Source organism: Crinia signifera, chromosome 5, assembly GCF_055691185.1.
Source record: "Crinia signifera chromosome 5, ASM5569118v1, whole genome shotgun sequence".
Lineage (NCBI taxonomy): Eukaryota > Metazoa > Chordata > Amphibia > Anura > Myobatrachidae > Crinia > Crinia signifera.
Window position 1 is genome coordinate 245,940,716 of NC_139221.1, and position 24,294 is coordinate 245,965,009.

Consider the following 24,294-nt stretch of genomic DNA (forward strand, 5'->3'; position numbering starts at 1 on the left):
TTCACTGTTCCCGCACGTAATAAGCTGGGACCAGAGTGACATGAATATATGAATATCTATTGAGCAGCTCCCGGCCCCCTGCTGGGCGAATGTGTAAAAACAAAACAAAAACATTTAAATTAAATATATATTAATGTGCTTCAAGCACATGAATAAAAATAGCATGCCCCTTCACAGAGAAATAAATTGTGATTTTTTTACACCAAAAAAAAACAACCCTTTATTTTAAAAGATCACTTTCCAGTTCACCTTAAAAAGATGTCAAATGCAAAACGGTGAATCATGGCAAAAATCAGGGAGAAAGCAATTTGCGTTAAATACACTGACGGCGAATCCCAGTGAAATCCCCATTGAAAAACACCAGTGAATTGCAGCGAGCATGGAGCGGAGAACTGGCCGGCATTCACTGTTAGCTTTTGGCGAACAGTGAACATTGAACATGGTGAATCAGATTTTCAGTGAAAAAGATTCACTGCAATGAGTGAAAATAGCCCGGTTCGCCCCCAAAAAATCAGTTTATCGGAAGCATTGAATACTGGCCAGAGGGTGAAAGTTAACAGGATGAGAGATTCAGAAAGTGAGAGATTTGGTAAGAAATCTCCAGGGTTTTTTTTAAAGCGGCAATCATTTACACCGCAAAAGCAAACTGGTTTTGAAGTGTAAATGATTGCCGCTTTAAAAAAAAAAAAAAAAAACCCTGGAGATTTCTTCACAAATCTCTCACTTTCTGATTCTCATACTATTAAATTTCACCCAGAATATTTGTTTTTATCTAATAAAAATATACAATGTTAGTGACACTTGAAGACACTATCTGACATAAATTAGTGTGGCAGAGATCTAATTAACAGCTGCACTTCGTCCTAGTCTCACTCGCGCTTCCTGAGACCATAGTAACTTCTCGCAAAGAGCAAACTGTCCCTCCCCGGCCACTGTATTTGTGGCTGCTCAGCCCAGAGGTTGCTGGGAGTTGTAGTTTCCTGTTCCTCTCAGTGTCTCCCTGTCATGGCTGCTTCCAGTTAGGTACTGTGCTTTTCCTCTTTCTTAATAATACTCACCTCTCGTTATGGCAGCAGCAGTAGCAATCCTGCAGGGTGTGAGAGGTGACAGTGCGGGGTAATACGTATTCATAGGAGACGGTTCTGCAAACAGTTCCCTGTAGTAGTTGGGTTCCGAATGGATGGGACTGTGCATTCTTACATGGCACTGATGTTACTGTGTAAATGATGGGCTTATCGTTATAAACTTCCAGGCACTTCGGGATTGCATGCACTTGTAGTACTTCTAGCATTCTGCGGACCTACTTGGTGCTCTATATGTCCTAGCACAGATGACAGGCACTTTGTTTGCAGTGGTGAGGCTGACATGATTGTTTCCTCTTTAGTCATATGATCAAGTACGTATAACTGCAGCTGCAGAGGCTTGCCTACACTGACTGAGCTACAGTATACAGTACATCACTGTGGATAGCGTACTCTGCATTGGCTTCAGTAGTTCAGCAGGATGCACCAAGCAGAATATATGTTTATGTAAGCGAGTACAATAACAATGCTAAGCACACAGGCACTGTAGGTGTAGTGTACATTTTATAATATTATTGGGATGTTTACAAAAAGCAGAACTATGCTACTTATTTATTTTGCTTACCAGTTGGGCTGTTGTAAATACATGTTATATACTGTGCATTCAACTTAAAAAAAAAATACAGGGATAACTGTTGTCCCCATGTATCAGCTGCATGCAGGTTATATATCATGAAGGATTGGGTTTATTTTCCCTTATAGTCTAATATGGCATGAGAACCTACTGTACTCTACCTGATCCAAAATATGCCCTGCTGCATACAGTAGTGTAAAACAAGCTTTGGTGCTGCTGTCGCCTTGTTATACGTGAGGTCAGTGTTGCTTCAACATTTCTGGCTCGAAATGACGTAAATTGCAGACTAGTATAAAGCTGGGTACACCCCATAAGATCATTTCTAACGATATACACTATAACAATATAGTTAATAATGTTATTGTGCATATCGGTTTTTTTTTGTGTATCCACTATATCGTAAACATTTGATAATGTTGTTGATGACTAGGTTTTCATCAGTGTGTAAAGCTGTAAACACATGGGGGCGATAGGGGCTGAAATCGCTGGAAATATGGTCGCTGGCGACCATATTGCCAGTGATTGGGAGTGTGCCCTGGCGATAAATCGGCAGGTGCGCGCTCCCGTTTTCAGCCCCTTTCTAATCGCTGGTGGCAGGAGCTTGCTCCTGCGACCAGCTAATTACCTCTGCGGCACCGCCGGCAGAGGTTCCTTTTCATCAGCGACCATCTCTGGTCCGTCGCTGATGAAAAGGAGACACTGGGCAATATATCTCCCCCTGTGTGTACGGGGCTTAAGTGATTTTCATAAAACAAGATGGTCACTGGTAAAGCAAATTATATCTTTATCATTTGTTAAATATCTTTTTCACATCGCACAAATAATCCAGGCTTTTTAATATCACGGGTTGAGCAACCTGGTATTTCAACGCAGTTTAAACCTGGGTTGCAGTGTGAATAATGGGTAACCCGGGTTCAGTGTGAAATTGTCTGATGGGGCTGGTTCCGGGTTTGCGATCTAAAAGCGGTGTTGGTGTGGACGCACTACGTTGTTGGTTCTTGGGCTCCTTGGAGTTTAAGGGAAATCATTAACAACAACATTGACTTTTCAAATTTGATCGATCCCCCATGCGTTCGCACGGGGGAACCGATGTTGAAGCACTGCGCTTGCGTATAATCAGTTATAGTAAGTTTTATTTATATAGCGCACTTTCTCCAACAGGACTCAAGGCGCTTTACAGACATTAAAAATAACAATGCACATACTGCAATACAAAGGGTTATCAGTGCAAGGAACAGGCAACAATGGCAGTACAGATGTACATCACACATACAGTTATGCACAAGACGCATTCTAATAAGGGTCACGAACATGGGGAACATATTTACCGAGCTGTACAGTACCCAGGCAGCCATTCAGCGGCGCCACATGGTGATTGCACCAGCCAGTACTGTACATATAGAACACAAAAGAACAGTACAGGGTACACAGAACTAGTCATAACACAATTAAAGCACAATTCTTAGTACACAATACAGCTGAGATATAGGAAGTGAATGAGAATAGATGCAGGTATAGATTGTAGATGAGTAAGAGAGCTGTAGTTGAAATACAAGAAAAGTGCTGTGAGAACAGGAGGGAGGAGGGAGTTATGAGCATTTGCAGGGCTTCTGTGTGGGTGCCTTCGCCGACCTGCATAGTCAGCGTGGTCCTCGCACAGGGGGTGGGCTTCCCGAGTCAACCAGAATCAGGCCCAGTGTGTACCCAGCCTAAGAGTTCACAGGCAGGGCTGCAGAGAGGAAATGTCAGGGGAAGGATGGGCACCCCCCTTTGTTTTTATCTTTTTAGAGCTGTACAGAAACTAGTTTTTATTTTTGTGTGTTGATTTATTCAAATGGAGTTGTCTGTAAAAGGAATTGAATTTGTCAACTAAAAGCAGGAGGTTTGTTAATAGGACCCATGTTTGTTCTCCGTTGCAATTTGGTGGTCCTTCCAGTAGGCTAATCATTGTCGCATGTACCACAATATTATAAGTATCCCTTTATATTATACAAACTGGAAGAAGAATAAAGTGGTAGGTGGTCAGACTTTTACAGTGGGAGTGAAAGTTTGGGCACCCTAGGCAAAAATTCATTTTAATGTTCAAAAAAAAGCCAAGGAAAGATGGAAAAGCCTCCAAAAGGCATCAAGTTACAGATTAGACATTCTTATAACATGTCAAAAAAAAAGTTTGATTTTATTTCCATCATTTACACTTTCAAAATAACAGAAAACAAAAAATCGCCTCTCGAAAGGTTTGGGCACCCTGCAGAGTTAATAGCATGCACTGCCCCCTTTGGACAGCTGGGACCTGGCAGTGTCATGGATTGTTCTAAATCATCGTCTGGAAAGACCAGGTGATGTTAATCTCAAAGGTTTTAAAAGCCCAGACTCATCTGACCTTGCCCCAACAATCAGCACCATGGGTTCCTCTTAGCAGTTGTGTAGAACACTGAAACTGAGAATAGTTGACGCTCACAAAGCTGGAGAAAGCTATAAGAAGATAGCAAAGCGTTATCAGATGCTTATATTCTCTGTTCGGAATGTTATTAAGAAGTGGCAGTCATCGGGAACAGTGGAAGTTAAAGAAAGTTCTGGAAGACCAAGAAAAATATCAGACAGAACAGCTCGCAGGATTGTGATAAAAGCAAGTCAAAATCCACGTTTGACTGCACAATCCCTCCAGGAAGATCTGGCAGACACTGGAGTTGTGGTACACCATTTCAATATAAAGAGATACTTGTACAAATATGGTCTTCATGGAAGAGTCATCAGAAGAAAACCTCTTCTACATCCTCACCACAAAAATCAGCGCTTGAAGTTTGCAAATGAACATATAGACAAGCCTGATGCATTTTGGAATCAAGTTCTGTGGACCGATGAGGTTAAAATAGAACTTTTTGCCCGGAATGAGCAAAGGTACATTTGGAAAAGGACGGGCACAGAATTTTATGAAAATAACCTCTGTCCAACTGTTAAACATGGGGGTGGATCAATCATGCTTTGGGGTTGTATTATAGCCAGTGGCACAGGGAACATTTCGCTAGTAGAAGGAAAAATGGATTTAATAAGATTCCAGCTAATTTTGGACGCTAACTTGATGCCATCTGTGAAAAAGCTGAAGTTAAAGAGAGGCTGGATTCTACAAATGGATAATGATTCTAAACGCACCTCAAAATCCACGGTGGATTACATCAAGAGGCGTAAACTGAAGGTTTTGCCATGGCCTTCACAATCTCCTGACCTCAACATCATTGAAAATCTATGTATAAACCATAAAAGAGCAGTGCGTCACAGAAAGCCCAGGAATCTCAAAGAACTGGAAGACTTTTGTAAGAAAGAATGGGCGAAGATACCTCAAACAAGAATTGAAAGACTCTTGGCTGGCTACAAAAAGTTTTTACAAGCTGTGATACTTGCCATAGGGGGCAGTACAAGGTATTAACTCTGCAGGGTGCCCAAACGTTTGCAGACGCCATGTATTGTTTTCTGTTATTTTGAAAGTGTAAATTATGGAAATAAAATCAAATTTATTTTGACATGTTATAAGAATGCCTAATCTGTAATTTGATGCCTTTTGGAGGTTTTTCCATCTTTCCTTTGCTTTTTTTTGCACATTAAAATGATTTTTTGCCTGGGGTGCCCAAACTTTCGATCCCAACTGTATGTGGTAGCTATACTTTTGTGCAGTGCGTTGACTTTTTGGGTTCCTCACACTTCTAATTCCAGAGATCATCTCCTGAGAGTAGCTGTACATGTTCCTTGGGTATCCAGTGTGGACTTTGGGGTTCCTTGTCTGATTTCCTGGAGGCTACAGAATTTTGGGGAGCAATCTCAGACTACTGAGAGACTAGACCAGCCCTCCACTTATTCAAATTGATGGTCCAGGGCTTTTATGATGTGATTAATGGTAACACATTATGTATGTATTATAAACCTCTTGACAAACTGTAAATGTCCAAATAATAGCCCCTCTTGTTATTTAAATGAACATGTGATAGCAGCTGACTGGCATATATTATTCCATCTTTCCCTCTGCAATGCCACAGTGCTTTCTTGCCCATTGCTTTGATGTTATAAATATTATTCTGAACTTTCGTGCAACAGTTTTTACATATCAGAAGCATTTAAGTATTTTGAGTATTTTTCATGCAAGACATTTGTATTGTTTTATGTGTGTCAGAAAATTATATTTTGCTTATCAACGTAATCAATAAGTTTTCTGAAATTAAGTCATGTTGTTGGATGTAAATACAGTATATTATGGGGTGTATTCAATGCTTTCTGCTAGCTGTGACAGCGAGCAGTGCTGCCTGCTCGCTGTCACAGCTTGCAGGGTCAGTATTCAACTGACCCCCTGCACATGCCGTTTCCCCCTCGCTAAGTTTTTGGGGCAAGGGGGAAACTGCCTATGCGGCCGCTAAAACAGCGAGGCTTACGGCTAAATGCAGCAGGCTCCCTGCATTAGCCGCGATCCTCACTGTTTGGGGAATCCTTGCTGTCCTCTGACAGCAAGTATTTTCCCGGAATGCTGAATACGGTGAGCGGCCGGCACAGGGGTTAACCGTCGAGGGTCCCTTGTTTTAGGCCGCATTGAATACACCCATATATTGTAAATATATTTAGTCTGCATATAAAATGAATGTTGGAGACACCCCAAGGGCTGACAAGTTGCATAAAGTGTATTGGTGAACCTTCCCAGCGACAGCCCATAACTGGATATTATCATCAAGAGGGAAACTATGAATTTACACATGATGTCTGAAGATTACATGTTGGATTATATAACACTATGTCTTTTCCCTTATGTTATTTTATGTTTTATTTTCCTTTTGTTGTTTCTAATAATTTTATATGACATAGCGAAAATACAAAATTAGCGATTTGTGGAATATGTTAAATTGTTATCTGATTAGGACAGCAGGACTGTCCACCATGTTGTATCACCACGGATGCTTAATAAAATGGTTAGGGAAAAAAACAACCATACACTATTGCGCTCCCCCCTCCCCCCCCCAAAAAATTGTTAAATTGCTATCTGATAAGGACAGCAGGACCGTTGTATCACAACGGATGCTTAATAAAGTTAGGGGGGAAATAAAACAACCAACACGCTATTGCGCTGCAACCCCCCCCCCCCCCCCCCCCAAAAAAAAGCAAAAACAATACAAAAAAAAACAAAACAAAAACACAGTAAAAATAAATCTGCATTAATCTCTACAGGAAAAAAAAAAAAGAAAATATACAAAGGTGTATCCTGCCTACATTTAAAATATAAAAAGGAAACATCTGATCAGTTCAGCTGCCATGAATAAGAATTTTTATTCAAATGCTGGGGTTTTTTTGTTTGTTTTTTGGGACTATACTGTACAATTAAACATAGAACCACAGCAATCAAACCACAGCAATCCTAGCGCTAAACGTAAACTTAAATAGAAAACTCATTTTAGTCACACAGCTGCATTTGTGATGCAACTTCCACATTTTTTATGTTGTACAGGAATCGAAACTGTTCTAAAGGCCCATACACACTGGGATATTTAGTGCTGAAAGCAGCTCACTTTCAGCACAAAAGCCACCCAGTGTGTATGACCGGCATGAGTGCCTTCCACCACCATTCATCTGCTGGTATTACTAGCCGAGTGGACCACTTTCCATAGTGTCCTGCTGTGGAAAGCTGCACGCCCCAGCGAAAATCATTTGTGCGGGTAAAAATCGCTCAGTGTGTAATGCACTTTTATATGCATTTGCGTGATTGTCAGTTCTGTATTCACAATTTGAGGCAGTAATTCTGCAGTATTTTTTAAACGTTTGTCCCAACATTTCTCATTTTGGATTGCTAAAATAAACTAACTTGACCATAACCCTTTGTGACACTTTAGACCTTACTTTTGATTTGTTGTTTATATATTTTGTATGAAATAAGTACTGAATATTCCAAATACACAAAATGTTATTTGCTATAAGTAATTGTCACAATATACTCTTTTATGAGACACCTCATCTTGTTAACTTCCAGTTAGCAAAATTGCCCTCAACTGGTGTAAATGGTGTTCATAGCCTTTATGTGTTGGTCTAGCTGTTGCTTGAATGGAAATTAGACATTTTTGTTTTTTTTATTTATTTCTAGTACTGTAAGTTCTTGGAACTGATTTTGATCTATGTGGTGATATTGTTCCTATGATGGGTATACTGGTGGGATATTCACTCAGACTCCTGTGTTGTGCCTACCCTAGATATTGCTTTTCAGGGGCCGCTCCCTTCAGTTTGATTTTCTCAGTTTTGCTGATAGCATCTCTTTTTTAAATTAATTTTATTCTTTACCCTCGGAATGAGGCAAGCCAGTGATGTCTGACACGTTTTTCACCTGATGTTTTTGAATTTTCAATGCGGTTTTGGAAATAAGTGTTCTTCCGGATTCAGTAATTGCAAGTGATTATAATTACTGATTATACTGATTATGAGTGATTTGTTTTTGAAATTATGATATCTTTAAGGTGTCTTATAGTGTGGTGTTTCATTGACTTTTTTTTTCCTGGGGGTAAGTTGGCAAGGAGGATGCAGTTGACATAGATTTGCTTTTCAGATGCCTCACACACAAACACACACGCACACATGCGCACGCACACACACACAGCTAATTCATTGCTTTAACAAGGATCTGATCAATGTTTCTTAGTTCCAGCTATCCATGTATACTACTGTATTGTAATCTGTGTATATTTATTTAAATTATAATCTATAATGCAGCCTATATAATAGAGCACAATGACCGGATCTATGTGGATTTAGGCTGTAAAAGAATATTTTGTTCCATATGCAGCTTAAACTGAAATTCTGGAATATACACTTAGAGCGTTATTCAGAACTGATCGCCGTACAAATTTGTTCTCAAAATGGGCAATACCATGCACACTGCAGGTGGGGCAGATGTAACATGTGCAGAGAGAATTAAATTGGGGTGGGGAGTGTTGAAACTGAAATCTAAATTGCAGTGTAAAAGTAATGCAGCCAGTATTTACCCTGCACAGAAACAAAATAACTCACACAAATCTAACTCTTACCTCTGCCCCACCTGCAGTGCACATGGTTTTGCCCATTTTGAGAACAAATTTGTACCGGGATCAGTTCTGAATAAGGGCCTTAGTGAAGACAAGAATTCTTGGTGGTATTGATTCAACAAGGTGCTGGAAACATTTCTTAAATATTGTGGTCCATGGTGACTTTATGCATCATGCAGCTGCTGCAGATTTGTTGGCCGCCCAAAGGTGCTCTATATCTATATCTATATCTGGTGTCTGGAGACTACAGGAGTAAACAGAACTCACTGCGATGTCTAGTGAACCAGTTTGCAATGTTGAGTGCTTTGTGATATGGTTGCTTGGTGGAAGTAGCCATTAAATAATGGCTAGGCTGTGGTCATGGGGGGGGGGTAATTTGTGTGTGTATCCCCACCACCATTAAATGGTGCCTGGCAGGGCAATTAAAGAGGAGAATTCAATTGTTGGGGGCCTATCCCGACACACATGCACACCTGCCACCGATATTGAAATGTTTTAGTAGATGGGGGTTTGCATGTCTTTTCAGCTTGCTACCCCCGGGGTTAGTGAGCTAAAGGACGAGAAAAGTCATTGCACCTGAACCCAACCTTAATGGGCGTCAAATGTCTGATAAAATTCACCATTTCAATATTGCCCTGAGATCTCCTATCACTTTAGACAGGAGATCAGACACGATAAAACATTTGAATTCCCCCCAAAGTGTTGCTCTGCTTGGGTGCGCAAACAGCAGTGACACACACACACACACTATTCTGCTTTCAGACTCCTTAGGTGCAAGTTGGAATGTGCGATAAATTAGCCCCAAGCAGTTATTTAGACTTGTTTAATCACTTTGTACTGCTACGCACACATCCCAGTCTGATTTTATATAGCTCAGTTATTCTTTTTTCTCTAGTTTGTTCTGAATCTCTTGACCATGCCAGCATGCTTTAGTTTATTGCATTAAATTGCTGCCACATGATTGGCTGATTAAATTTTTTGCATTAACCAGTACTTGTACCTAATAAAGTGATAACTGAGTATATAATACTACAATATTTCTTGTTTGTGGTGATATTATGATATAATAGTATATATGAAAGAACTTAATACTGGTGTTTTATTTCATTATTGAGAGCTGGACCATCGCTGTGCCTAGACTACATTTGTGACTTTACAGAAAATCTGTTTGTCTATCAGCTATTATTTCTGCTGAATGCTTAGGTGTGTCAGTATTTGAGATAACTGTGTATCATTTTAATACCAAATGCAAGTGTTAAGAAGCTTTTTGCAGCTAATTTCAATGGCCCATTAACTTCAATGTAGTGTTTATTCTAGCCCCTGCATCTTTCAAAACCGTGCGGTTCCTTTTCCTTGCCTGTGGTGTCGATTTTTGCTGTGGTGATTCTAGCACAGGTCTGGTTTGCATATCAGTGCTGAAATACAGACCACAGTGTCCTAGAAGCACCACAACAGAGAGCGACACCCAAGGCAGGGAAGAGGAACTGCACGGGTTTTGGAAGACGCAGGGTTCTAGAAGGAACACTACAGTATTAACCATCTTTATGATGATGATTTTTTTCTATTAAAATGAATGGCAGAAATTCTCCTTCTGTGGTTTAAGCAGACCTACAACAAAATTAGGTCAGCAACGCGGTTTTGTGCTAAACTCGGAAAATGACCGTTCTAGAGACTAATCACCTGTGAATACTGACATCACAGCACACTGATTACAATTGGTCTAGGAGCTTCCTCCTGTTGCTATTCACAGCACTGAGCATTGAATCAACCCCAAAGTGTTGATAGTATAACACAGCTGCGAAACCAGACTTACTACTACCTGATGCTAATGTAAGATCCGTAGTACTAATTCTAGGGTGTGCTGCTGCAAAAACACGGTATATGTATCCATTCCCAGATGTCTGTCATACTTAGAATGAGCCTTGCAAACCTCCTGTCATAATTTAATTAGCCCAGAATGGCATGAAAGGGGCAAGGTTTGTTGTTACAACGCAATACTAATACACAAAAGGAGAGACTGTGGATTTATATGATACCAGTATCCATTCATGAAATGCATTGTGAAAATGTAATCGCCATCCTGAGTGATATTTTGGGGAGGGACCTGTGGGCAAATGCTCCTTGGAATGACCTTGTCGCATGGTGGGAGATTCCAGAACTCTCCTTTTTAAGCGCATTTTCTCCCTTCTTTACATGGTTTGGTTGTGCACATTTTCTGTACACGGGATGCTACGAGTTTTACGGTATTATTTGTATCACTGTGCCAAATGCATGGGGCTTTTTTTATTTTTTTTTATTATTATTATTAATTTTGTCTGCTTGATTAAAGACCAGTTGGTTTAAAGACGTTGGGATATACCAGGGTAGAAAAAGGATATACTGGTGCTGGTAAAAAAAAGGATATACTGGTGCTATAAGAAATGGTTAGAATATAGACTCAGTATTCAGAAGAAAGGCTTTGTACAATCCAGGACTCCATCAGAGCTAGAGGCATTGAGAACAGCCTTCAATCCTTAATTAGAGCAGGGGTAATCACCCAACTTCCATCGGAACAGAAGGGCAAAGTGTTTTATTCCCGACAAATTCTTCATAATAAAACCCCAAGATTTGTACTCTGCGAACACTCAAAGGAAACAATGTTATCTCCTTGACCAGAGTCAAGTTTTCTAAAGTAATGGGCAAGAATATCAGGGTCACTGCACTCTTAAGGGGTCCTTACACCAGTGGGGGGCAATCATCCGACCTGCCGTAATCCGTGATCCGGTGGACATTGATTGTTGGTGGATCAGGGACAGTAAAAAAAAAAAAGCCCAGATTCTGCAATCCCTGTGGATGGCATGGAATCAGGGGATTGCCTCAATACACTGCAGGTATATGGGCCCCTTAAGTTTGAAAAATAATATTGCATGGTTTAAAGATAAATTAAAACCACCAGATGATTTTCCAAATATCACTGAATTCTTTTTTTCATTTACTTTGAAGGTACAAGTATCTGCATTAAAGGATATACTTACTAAAGCTCATTTTTTAAAGCCGCTGATTCTCTATGGGTTTGAGGGACTGGCTTTGAAAGGGCATTAGTAATACACAGAGAGAACAAGCCTGCTTTTGCATGTATTACTATTGCCCTTTAAAATCCAGCCCACAAATCCACAGAGAATTGGCAAATTTGAAAAAAAAAATCTATCTTTGTAATTGTACCCCTAAGTGTTTTCTTACAAGATAGAATGGTCACAAAAGAATCACACATTCATTATTAACAGGCATTAAAATAGATGATCAATCTGTCAGGCCTTAGTGGTTCTATGGGGGGAATTCAATAGTTTTATCCCCGGCAGCCAGCAGATGCCCCCCCCACGTATTGGAATCCTTGCATGCCTAGTCATTTTTCTGAGACTGTTATCTCACAGCAGATACAAGAGATAAAGGGCCTTATACAGACCAGGTCGTTTCTGTGCGGTCCCACAAGGACCGATTATCGATAGACTCTGCATGCGTACAGGTCCTACTACGCATGCACAAGGCCGTCCTGAAATGAAATGCTGCTACTATTTTAAGTCCCTGGCCGTTTGCAAGGTGATTGACAGGAAGTCAGCATTTGGGGGTGGTAACTGGCCATTTTATGGGCATGCCTAGTCATTTCGAGAAAGGGTGTATGACCAGACCTCCGGCTGATTTCATTGCAGCCGCTGAGTGATTCCAGGGCTACGCACAGGCTGCACACAGTGGGGAAATCATTTGATGGTGAGTGAGCTGTGAATGGATCTGCATCTTGTCACTATGTACAATCATTAACCTAGGTTAACTGTAAGAGCGCCTTAATATGGGTTAGTTTTCTAATAAGCAGCTGCTACCGGGGGTGGTCAGTTCCCCAAAAATAAACAAACAAGAGAAAAACAGAGATGGAGCAGCGCTATACCAAAATAAGGAGTGTATGCATCAATTAAAAATAATGACAATTTAATCACATTTAGACATGCATAAATAACACAATGTTTAAAATATGGGGGACCTATTTAAGGTTTGGGGGACTTGTGGAGTGTCAATAGTCACCAATGGGGGATTGATATAACCTGCATGGATCGGGATTGACGTCCAAGTCCATCTTGTCACTATGCTACAACATCTTTGCTATCCATTTGCAGGCTTGCACAAAGTGGGATTACACTGTAGCGGCTGAGTAATTGCACAGTGAACGCACGGCACTGCTTTTTTGCTGCAGTGCAATCATATCTGAATCAGGCCCAAAATACAATTGTGTCTGGAAAATACCCCATGGGATATTGTTGTATCTGTAAGACAATATTATGGCTGATATTGGGGTATTTATTAGACAATTCAAATTCATAAGCTTACTGTAATGAAATCACAACAGGGATGGGTTCCACAGATCTCACTGCTCCTAGAGCAGCAATCAGAAAAATTAACCAAAGGGGATAGTTCAGTCCCCCAAAAGACTGCAATAAACACAAAAATGAAATTTCTAATGACGCTCTAAATATACATATATGATAATTACGTATCCAATGACTGTGAACAAGGTACGTATCCTCTTTGCCTGATTTTCTCCTGTGGGTTACCTAATACAAAAAAAGAAATGTTAAAACAATCAAAGTGTAGTAATTTTTTAAGTTCATAAGTTGAAAATGTTTTTATTCCAAGTGGCGAGAAAATCCATCAATATGAGGAGTGGTTATGCTGACTCTTATAGGGTCATCCTTTGTGTCGATAATGGTATTATTGCTTACAGGAAGCTTACATTTATCTGGTGATTACATGTTTCAGGTGAGAAAATAGCAAGTAATTTTTCAGTTCATACTTTCTGGCAACACGTCTGATGTAGGGTGGCCAATCCCGGTATCGGCGGGATCCTAGGATTTGGCCTCAAAATGTCTGGGATTTCGTGATTAGACTGCCCATGTGCAGTCTAATGCCAGGCAGCTTCTCAGCACCCGCTCAGATGCTGCCCGGCTGTTCCCGGCTGTTCATGCAGGTATAACGCTTACGGCTTTGCCTCTTTACCTAGGCAAAGCAGGAAACCCTACCAACAAGATGTATTAACATCTTGTCTGCCAAAGCGTTTGTATGAAAACTCCCCCCTCCAGCGATCCCTGCTTAGAGTGCACAGCTCATCAGCCCTGTACTGGTGCACTGGTGTCTTTCTTCCCCAACCGGCTCCACAGGGCATGCGAGAGATCTCGCTATTATCACAAGATCTCCTGTGCAGCCCAGAGCAGGCAGATGCTGCAGCCAGGGAGAGCTCTGTGCCTGCCGCGGTATATGGAAAACGACGCCTGTAGCTTCCGGAATTGATAGATGCAGGTGTCGGAATGGTCAATGGTATTGACTGTTCATACATTGCCTACAGCATTGGTGCACTTTTAGGTAGCAGCGCCAATATAGACTATTCACACACTTAATTCTTGGGGAGAAGCGATATTAGCGCACATAACGGCGCTGATTCCGCTGCTCCTCCAAATAATGCTTCATATATCTACCCCAACTTTGAAACTAAATTTAGCCCACAGAACACACTTCTTTTGTAGGTGAACTAGGGTTTAGGTGAAGTGGGGTAAATAAACAATGCACAGATCACACAATAACAGTTTTTTTTTGTTTTAAACTTCAACTAAAACCTGAGTTTGTGGGTCAAGTATTCAGAGTATATTGGGCAATTCCATTATACTTTTAATTATCAATTAAATGTTAATGTGTGTTCTGTTAATATTTTTTGCATCTTCAGTTTTAAATATTGCTTCTAGTGTTCCTTCTAGGAACTTCGGCGGGCAGGGCGCTGCTTCAAAGGGGGCAGCGTGAAGGGGGCGGACCGGGCCCGCCGAAGTCACAACAGAGGCGTGCCCAGGCCGCGCCATGACGAAAAGGGGCGGGCCCAGCCGCCGGTGTCAAGAAAAGTGGTGGGCCCGGCCACCGCCGTCACAGAAGGGGTGGGCCCGGCCGCTCCGAAGGCTTTGCACTGCCGGGGAAGCGTCGCTATCTACAGCGGCGCCGGGCTTCCCCGGTCTCACCTGCAGGGAGGAAGTCAGGCTGTTTTAGCGGGGCGCTGCCAGAGAGGCAGGGCGCATTTTGCCCTTTAAAAATCGGGCAGGGCGCAGCGCCCCGCTAAAACAGCCTAGCGGGAACACTAGCTTCCAAAATGTATATTAATAGTTTAGTTCTCTTACAGTAAGGTGGACATTTTCTCAGTATGGTATTCTTTACTGAAACACAGTAAATGTTTTGTTCTTGTTTACCAAAATTAAGACCAAACTTTCATTTTGCCCATTTGGCATTTTTCTTGATTTAGAGACCATCCTAATGCAATATACATGATGCAGATACTATTCTGCTTTCTGCATCAATTTGTTGACTTGATACTATTGATGAGTGTAAATGACATTGTATTCATACTTTATTACGTATTGATTTCAAAAAGCTTTATTCTTTACTAAAATTAAATCAGGAGTTTAAATGATATTGTCTTTTAAATATTTTTCCAGATTTTTTTTTTCCAATTAATTTGTTGCATTGATGCAAATATAATGCAATTGTAGATCTTTAAATGTTGCAGAGATAAAGAAATTTATATTTTTTTAAATCCAAAATGTATAAAATAATATTTACTTTCCTTTTACATTTTTTTTAATTTATAAAATGAGATCTGTGGATTTTTAAGGAAAATTTTAAATGGGGAGACCTCCTGGCCTTGTTTTAACACTCATTTTCATGTTTTGTCTCCTAAACTGGGCTCTGACAGTTTTTACCTTTTGTAGATGTACCTAATTGCTTTCATATTTCTGTATGGTAACCATGGTGTGTTATAAGAGAGTATTTTGCCATATAGCAGTGTATTAACCTAAAAATAGTTTGTAATCGCAACAAGAAAGCCAGCAACCAGGGACATATGGTAAACCTATACAAGTGGTGCTGCCACTCAGGGTGCAAGGTTGGTGTTACTTGCATTTTGCTTGCAGTCTAGAGAGTAGCCTGGCATGACATTAATGTACAGTACATCTAGCATTCACTCTCAGCACTGCTGAGAGGGGAGGTGGAAGGTAATTGTTACCTGAGCCAGTGCTTGTTGGAGTAGCCCATTGTGGGTCTGCCCCACTCCAAATAACCTTACCTGGTTTGTTTTCTCTGTTGCACCATCTTCATATTGACTTATTTGGTAACATGGCTCCGCACTGTTACAAAGACTTTGTTCTCTAGTGCACATGCACCATCTTCATGAATTTTGCTGATGGGGAATCCACTTTCTGGACCCAGGTAAGAAATGGATTGCTCCTTTTCAATATGCCCCCTGAGAGGGAAATGTTGCCACACCCTTGATTATGCCACGCCTCCTTACACAGTACCATGACTCTGCTCACCTTCATGCTCTCTCTACTGAGAGGTCATGATAATGCATAGCCTATGCATGGCACGAACAGCAAATAGATGCTAAAATGCAATGGTAAACCTGTCCAAGAAGAAGCGCTGCACAGAACACTATGATATTTGCAGTGCTTCTTAAGGTTAAAAGTAATTTAAATAAAAATAAAACCACATGGGGTCCCATGCTTAATACATACCCAACCAACCCAGTTCTGGTACTGGAGAATCGCAGGGAAAACCAATGTGGGGTCCTCCTGTTTTTCTAATAACCATCATCATGCTTGCAGTTTGTGTTCATCCTATAGTAAACACTCACACTTCATACTCCCTAGTATGTGCTTGTCTCAATGTAGTAGTCCAGTGGTCATGGTAAAACAAATGGACACAGTGACGCAAACAATAACGGACCTGCTGTACTCACTTGCGGAACACAATAAGAATACGTTTCAATAGGGAAGAACTGATTGTCTATTATAGTTTGGGTCATTGTGCTTTCTTGGAACTAGTAGTAATTCTTTATTAACATTTAGGATCTCTTTGTACGTGGCAATTGTTTTGGCACCCATGGCTCCCAATGGGTGTTGGATGGCCTCCCGACAGTCGGGATTCCGACAGTCATTACACCGACATGGTGAATGTGGACCCTTTTAGTGTTGACCTATTGATTGTCTATCGAGACATTGTCTGTGAGCCATCTGGATACCACCTGAAGTGACTGCAGTTAATCAATTGTTTGGGCAACTAACTCTGCACATGTGATGGGCTCATTCTCGTCCAAAAACAGGGGATTAGCTGCCTAAAGTGGGTTCTCCATGCTAATATAGAGTTAAGGCACCATAAAGCACTAATTTAGTTAATGCTTGTGCCTAAAGAGGGTGTAAGTAAATTACATGATAAGTAATGGGATGCCTAAAACAATTGAGATGTGAGCAAAGGGGAACACCTGGGGGATATGTGTTCAGATCAGCTTTATTTTATTCTCCCCGCTATACAAATTGGCAATATAATAAACCCTGTTTTTCTGAAAAGGTGGACTGCAACAAGTGTTCCTTATGCTGAGTACACATCAGAATGAGTTGGGCTCATTTCCCTCAATTTCGACGCGTCTAATGTAAAAATAGAGATCGTAGAATTGTTGGTTGCGAATGGATCGGATTTTACACAAATGCACAGTTTTTAAAAATCATCATGAGCCGGTAAGTTCAAGGGAAATCGTTTCACGATCCTCGCACTATCATGGTCGTTTTGGTGTGTACCCTACAATAGTTTTAAGAGTATTCATCTTCCATGCTAGCAGAATGACAAACCCAAAAGAAACAGTCTACATCAGAAGGAATTTTTCCTCTGGTATTCTGTTTGGAAAACAAAAAACAGCACCACATTGTCATACTATAGTACTATCGGACCTCTGAGCAACAACTCACATGGCACATGCGCAGTAGAATACACATTGGCCAACTGCGAAAATATTGCTTCTACCTCTGAATTTGGTCCTTAGTTTACTTTTCTAGCATAGGAGTCTAATGCATCTGCCGCAACACTATATCAGGGCTTACAGGTGCCATAGTTTACTACAAAGCTTGGTTTCATCCCTACATTTGTACATTTTGGGACATTCTCACTTTATCTTGTCTACAGTTTTTCTTTCTGTATGTGTGGCCCATGCATACCTATCAGAGCCGGATTAACAATGGGCCTGATGGAGCTATAGCTCCAGGCCCACTCTCCAAATAGGCCCATTTTGTAGCTGAGGGTCAGGGCTTTCCAACGAGACCAGCCCCGCGTCGCTAGCCCCCTGGGAACCGGAGATACTGCCAGGCAAACCTGGAACGTTTTCCCCATAGGATAACATGGGACCCGCTAATTCCGACCTCCACCCAGTTCCAACGGCTGCCAGTTCCCCCTACAGCATCACAGAAACTCGAGGTTGATCTCAGTCGAACCCAAATCGCTGGGCCTTTAATCTGATACCTGGTCCATATGGGTTCATTGGTTCTAGAGATATTGCAGGTAAAACTATTTTTTTTTTCATTTCTGAAATGTAATTTCATGGCTGTTCATGTTGTTTGAGGACAGATTTCTCTAGAACCAAACGGCCCAGTTTCACGGGACCAAAATCATTCGAAGGCTACATGTAAATGGGTCAGTTGGTTCCGAAGATATAGCTGGTTGTTTAAAGGGGGGTGGGGGTGGTTTTCTCTCCCCCTCACACCAGAAAATGCAGGGACTAGGCTGGTGTAAAAGGGGCCAGTCTGAGAATGTCCCTGCATGATCCTGGGACCATATTCCCTGCATTTTCTGATATGAAAGGGGTATTATTTCATGCGGGGACATGCAGTGCTCTGAATACAGCTGGGCAGCCCCCTGCTCTCTGCCCGGCTGTTAATGGCGTTAATGGCTGTCATTTCTGCCCAGCGGCGACTGTCCCCCAGTTTCCGCGAGCATGTATTCCCCCTTGGCAATGAGCATTTAATCCCACATGGCAACGAGCATGGAACCCCTGGCAATGAGCATGGAACCCCTGGCAATGAACATGTAGGTAAGCAACACTTATGTAGCATAATTTTTAATAGGCATTATGATGTTTGGCATAATACGTAATGGAGATTATGGTGTGAGGCTTAACATGTAATGGGCATTATGGTGTACATTTTAATGCACGCCTTTGGCGTGCAATGCCCCTATTTATGAAGCATATTGTGCATTATTGCTCAAGCTGTTTGGTATAGTGCAGGCATGTCCAAACTGTGGCCCTCCAGCTGTAAAACTACAAGTCCCATTATGCATTGCCGCAGTTTTGCAATTAGGGAATGCTAAAACTATGTCAAGGCATGCTGGGACGTGTAGTTTCACAACAGCTGGAGGGCCACTGTTTGGACATGCCTGGTATAGTATGTATTTTGGCTCAATCCATGTGGCCAAATGTGAATTTTGCCTTAATCTGTGTGGCATAACGTGAATTTTTGCTCAATTGGTGTGAATTTTGTCTCATTCCATGTGGCATAATATGTAAGAGGCAAGTACAGTATAAGGGGGTTACTATTGTGTTGCATGATTTGTATAAGGGGTACATGGTGTGGTAAACTTAGGTTACCACATAAAAGGTGCTGAAATGTTGTCTACCAAGTTTCGGCTTTCAGTATTTTTTTTATGACTGGAGTGCCGCCTCACCCCGCAAGTATCTTAGGACATCGGCATCCTGCGTGTGCACCTTTGGAGGGCATCCGCCAATATATCTCACTGCATTTTTCCTATGCCAGCCCCCTGCCTTTTCCAAGCATATATAATTAGTTGAAAGTATTTACACAAATAGAGACACACCCATGAGCAGACCACCCAAACAGAACACTGGTCACGCCCCCCACATTATTAGGTGCTGGCCGCAACCCCTATTATTGAGCATAATAGGCCCTTGATCATTTTCAGCTCCAGGCCCATTTAGACCTTAATCTGGCTCTGATACCTATGGGCCCTTTCACTCTCATCAATGCTGCTATTATTATTTTTTTACTCATACTGTATACTACCTTTCTTTTTTTTCGTAGTGTTATTGGTTGGCTTTCCGGAGGGTACTTGTTTTTATTAGATAAGTATATATGGAAAATTAAGAGTAGTGTTATGCCAAAACTTTTTAGAAGTAAGGGTGGGAAGACATTGGGCAAATGGGCAATTGGGATTGCAAGGGGAATTCCACTCTCCGATTGCCTGTATGTGTTTGTGTGGTTTTAATACCAGTACTTAATTAATTTATTATGTATTATACCATTACATTTAAAGGTGAATATTAATGTAATGCGGTCACTGGGTAGACAATGTCTAGGTCGACCACTAATGGGCGACAGTGGGTTTTACACCTTGAAATTGTCAACATACTCAAGGTTGACATTGACACAAGCTTATGGTCGACATGCTGTTGCAGCAGTGGGCAGCGGCGGCTGGAACGGAAGCTTGTTCTTGTAGCGCTGTTCTATATGCTGGGGCCCGGGCGGCGGAAGCTGACTTTGAACACACTGGTGGGATGCTGATTGGCTGAATCCTAACAGCCAATCAGCGCCTGGCCAGTCTTTTCAAAATCAGCAGCACTTCCCCCCGCCCAGTAAATAGCGCTGCTGAGCTACAGACTCCCAATCGCCGGTGCCGCGGTGCAGCAGCAGCTGTCCTGTGTCGGTGCCCCCCCAGCTGGTGTGTGTGTGCAGCGGTGGTAGTGAGTTTGTGCTGCTCCTCCCGCAGCTGTAGCCATAGGGTTCTGGGTCAGGAGCAGCGTCATCAGGTGTCACTGAGCCTCCTCTACCCCCTGCCTCTCACACAGCAGAAAGAGCGCTGGTTGGCCACTCAGTTATCTGGACCGCCCTGCCCATACCCGCCGCTCTGCCCATGCCTCTGCGCAGGAAAGGCAGCTAGGATGGCGGCAGCTGGCGAAGGGTGTGTGGGAGGTGCCGCACAGCCAGAGATTGAGGGAAATGCAATCCGGGGATCAGCACAGCTGTGGGGGGTTTAAGCAGCATGGCGGCTGGAAGCTTGTAGTGCTGCTGTGTTTGCCGGACGGCGGGAAGCGCTGCTGATTTTGGAAAGACTGGCCGGACGCTGATTGGCTTAGAGAATTCAGCCAATCAGCGTCCGGCCAGTCTTTTCAAAAGACTTACCGCCCTGCAGTGCAAATAGCTCAGCGCTACAAGCTCCCAGCCGCCACTTCCTGGACCCCGCTCCCCATAGGTATGTGAGGAGGGGGGGCTGCGCTAATGTTCTGCCCAGGGGCCCCTGACAATGTTAAGACGGCCCTGGGCATAGTGTGGTGAGTGCAGCGAGGAGCCGTGCCTGAAGTATGATGAGTGCAGGTAACCATGTGAAGGGATGCAATACACTAATACTGTGTCCATGTCACCATATGACCTTTTGTCAATATTGATCTTGGGTGTGTGAAGAATTTCAAGGTGTCAACCTAGTCACTGTCGACCTAGACATTGTCTACCATTTATGCCGTAACCGTATTAATGCACTGAGGGGTAGATGTATAAATATGAAGCTGTGATAAGGGAGGAGAAGTGATAAAGTGCCAGGAACTTTATCACTTCTCCTCCCTTATCACTGCATCCTACATCTACTCCCATAGTGCTACTGTAAATCAGACTGTAAGCTCTGAGATTGACAGATAGCCTCCACCAGCCTCCTTTTATTTGCTCAGCAAGGCATCATGCCCAAAGTTTGAATGCATAGCCAAAGCAAATATAACGCTTATACTGCATCTAAGCAAGTGTTTTGTGTTTTTCTAGTCCCTAGAGGCATGTGATACTTGTTAACTAAAAGTTAACCACATGTTACATGTTAATTTTGTCCTTATCTGTTTTTTTCCTTAAATCTGAAAGGCTGCCAGGTTGCACAGATTGTATGTCAAATTAAATACAAGAAGCAGTCCTCAGTCTGCCATGCATTGTGCTAACATACTCCACAAGACTTTCCGTAACCTGACTGCAGACAAAAAAAAACCAATTGTTATTTTGATTGTTAGTATAATTATTAGCATAGTGAACAGTTGAAAGCAGACATTCAACAAGAACTATTTCATATAAAGAGACTTGAATACTCTGCCAATGATTTGACAGAGTTATTCCCCCTCCACCTGTGGCAATAATTTTTAAGTGTTGAAAACGGGAACAAGACTCTATAACATTACAAAATGCTAATGATGTGTTTACTGCATGCAATTTATATTTAAGGTGCAGCTTATATCACTGTGATAGTCTACTTTATCTTAATTCATTTTCTTATACAATTATCTGTCATAAAAGCCTGCCTAATCTTGTAGTCCTTTTTATGGCTATTTTCAGAAATAATAATAATATTATATAATATTCACAGTAGCTGGTTATTATTTTAGTAAGTGAGCTCTGGAATAAATGGAGTTAAAAATGAATGCTTCCTTCAGCATTTGCTTACTACTTCACAATTTCCTTTATATTGCAGAATTATTTATTTCCTGGTTTATTTATGTATTTCATTATTTATTTGATTATTTGGTAAATTATTTATCTGATGAATTATTAATATTTTTCATGATGTGCTTTAAATTATTTATCCCTTAATTTTGAGTTTATTGCTTTTAGATGTTGCCTTGCCACTAACTAGTTTTAGTGGATTTTTTTGTATTCGCTTATTGAATTTTAACCTGTTTCCTGCCAGAGTACAGTGGCATAGTTAGAATGGGTGCAATGTGAGAGGTGCACGGGGGTCCCTGAGTCCCGGTGGGGGGGGGGCACACTGCACCTATTCTTTAATGCTTACCCTCCGGAGTCCCGCAATGAATGCAGCAGCACTGCCAGAATCGCAGGGAAAACGGCTGCCACGCAATTTTTATGGCAGTTCGCTCATGTGCTGGAGAGTCTGAGCGCTCTAGTGCTCAGACTCGACTGCGCTAGGTGGCATACGGGGTGCTGCTCCCAGCTAAGAGGAGGGGGCCCGGCTGGAGGAGGCTGCACACGGGCCTCCTCCTCTCTAAAAGAGCCCATGCCAGAGTAGATTTTGTTAGCTCCATGCAAAACACAAGTTCTACTAAATGATATGCCGTTATTTTATCACAAACACTATTTGCCAGTGTGTGTGTGTGTGTGTGTGTGTGTGTGTGTGCCAGGGTACAAGTGGGCTGTCACACAATTACTTTGAGTCCCTCTTACCACACCTAGCACTGTCATTTCATCATCTGGCATGCTTCCACTGGTTAGAACAGTAAATATAAATATGCTGTGTCAAGCAGAATGTTGGCATTTCTTCAGAAGCTGGCACTGCCTAGGTGCCTCCATATTGGATTGTTCATATGACTCTGGGTTTGTCCAGTAATTGAGAAACACATTCTCACATGACTTTGATGCGCCAATGACTTATTAGAGCACCTTATTCAACACCCCGTAGTTCAACCTGCTCATTACCATTTGTACAATACAATTACTTAGCTCCAGGATCTGCAGCTCTGCTTCCTGGCTGTTCCTGTCCAGTGCAAACTCCATGGTGCACATCAGTGTTCCTGTAGATTCTGCACAGTGCACCGTGCAATTCCATCTACACCAGTGTGCATTATCACTCTGCCTGCAGTTTGTATATTGAGCAATACAATTTACAGCCTACAAAAAGCATGCCCTATGCCAGCCTGCATTACCATACATAGTGGTAGATGTATTAAGTGTGGTGTAATGATCACTGGTACTTTATCACTGGCCAATCAGCTCCTAACTGTCAAGTTACAGGCTGGGTTTGAAAAATGCAGTTAGGATATGATTGGCTGGTGCGTTATCTCTGGCCACTTCACCAGGTTTAATAAATCTGCCCCATTGTCTGAATAGCAGCTATTCATCACCAGCATGCATTACTATTCACATAACATATATTCCAGCGTGCATGATTATCTTTACTAACACATATCACTGGTAGTTACAACTATTTGTAGACCTGTGTTAAAGACTTCAGCTAGTGGCTGTTAATATTACAAGGCCCAATACCAATCCATGAGAGTGGCTACATCTGTAGCATTGAGTGATAAGAATAGTCATTAGCCCACCTAAGTACATTCACTACAATTCTAACCAGTTCTACCCACCAGTGGTCCCAGTCCACAACCCAAATCCAGTTCTGAACCTGGCATGAGTCTAATCTGATCTTTCTGTGTGTTTTGATGTCATTGCAGTTAAAATACTTGGTACTTATGTATTATCTGGGCTCCCATGTTAAATGCACCCCATTTTTTCATGCCCCTACTATCCAACTACGCATGGAGTTGACTTTATATAGTGTGGAGAGCGAAGCGAGCCACCGTGCCCGAAGCGTGGCGAGCGGACGCGGTCTCATAAGAAAAACGGGAGCCCAGATATTTCATAAGTACCAAATACTTTTATTTCCTTCTCATTCATCCATTCAGTACACCATGACCATCTACACTCATCCATTCAGTAAACCATGAAGATCTAGACTCATCCATTCAGTACTCCATGACCATCTAGACTCATCCATTCAGTACACCATGAAGGTCTAGACTCATCCATTCAGTACTCCATGACCATCTACAGTCATCCATTCAGTACTCCATGACCATCTACACTCATCCATTCAGTACTCCATGACCATCTACACTCATCCATTCAGTACTCCATGACCATCTACACTCATCCCTTCAGTACTCCATGACCATCTACACTCATCCCTTCAGTACTCCATGACCATCTACACTCATCCATTCAGT

The 24,294-nt window shown here is 41.9% G+C and overlaps 1 protein-coding gene across 1 annotated transcript in view; it reads left to right on the plus strand.

The window, feature by feature from the left end:
• Positions 1-921: 921 nt before the first annotated feature.
• Positions 922-24,294, plus strand: part of TBC1D5 (TBC1 domain family member 5) — a 495,609-nt gene continuing 472,236 nt past the window's right edge. The window contains exon 1 of the mRNA XM_083188782.1: positions 922-1,023. The gene's annotated coding sequence lies outside the window, so the exon portion shown is untranslated. The remainder of the gene's footprint in view (positions 1,024-24,294) is intronic.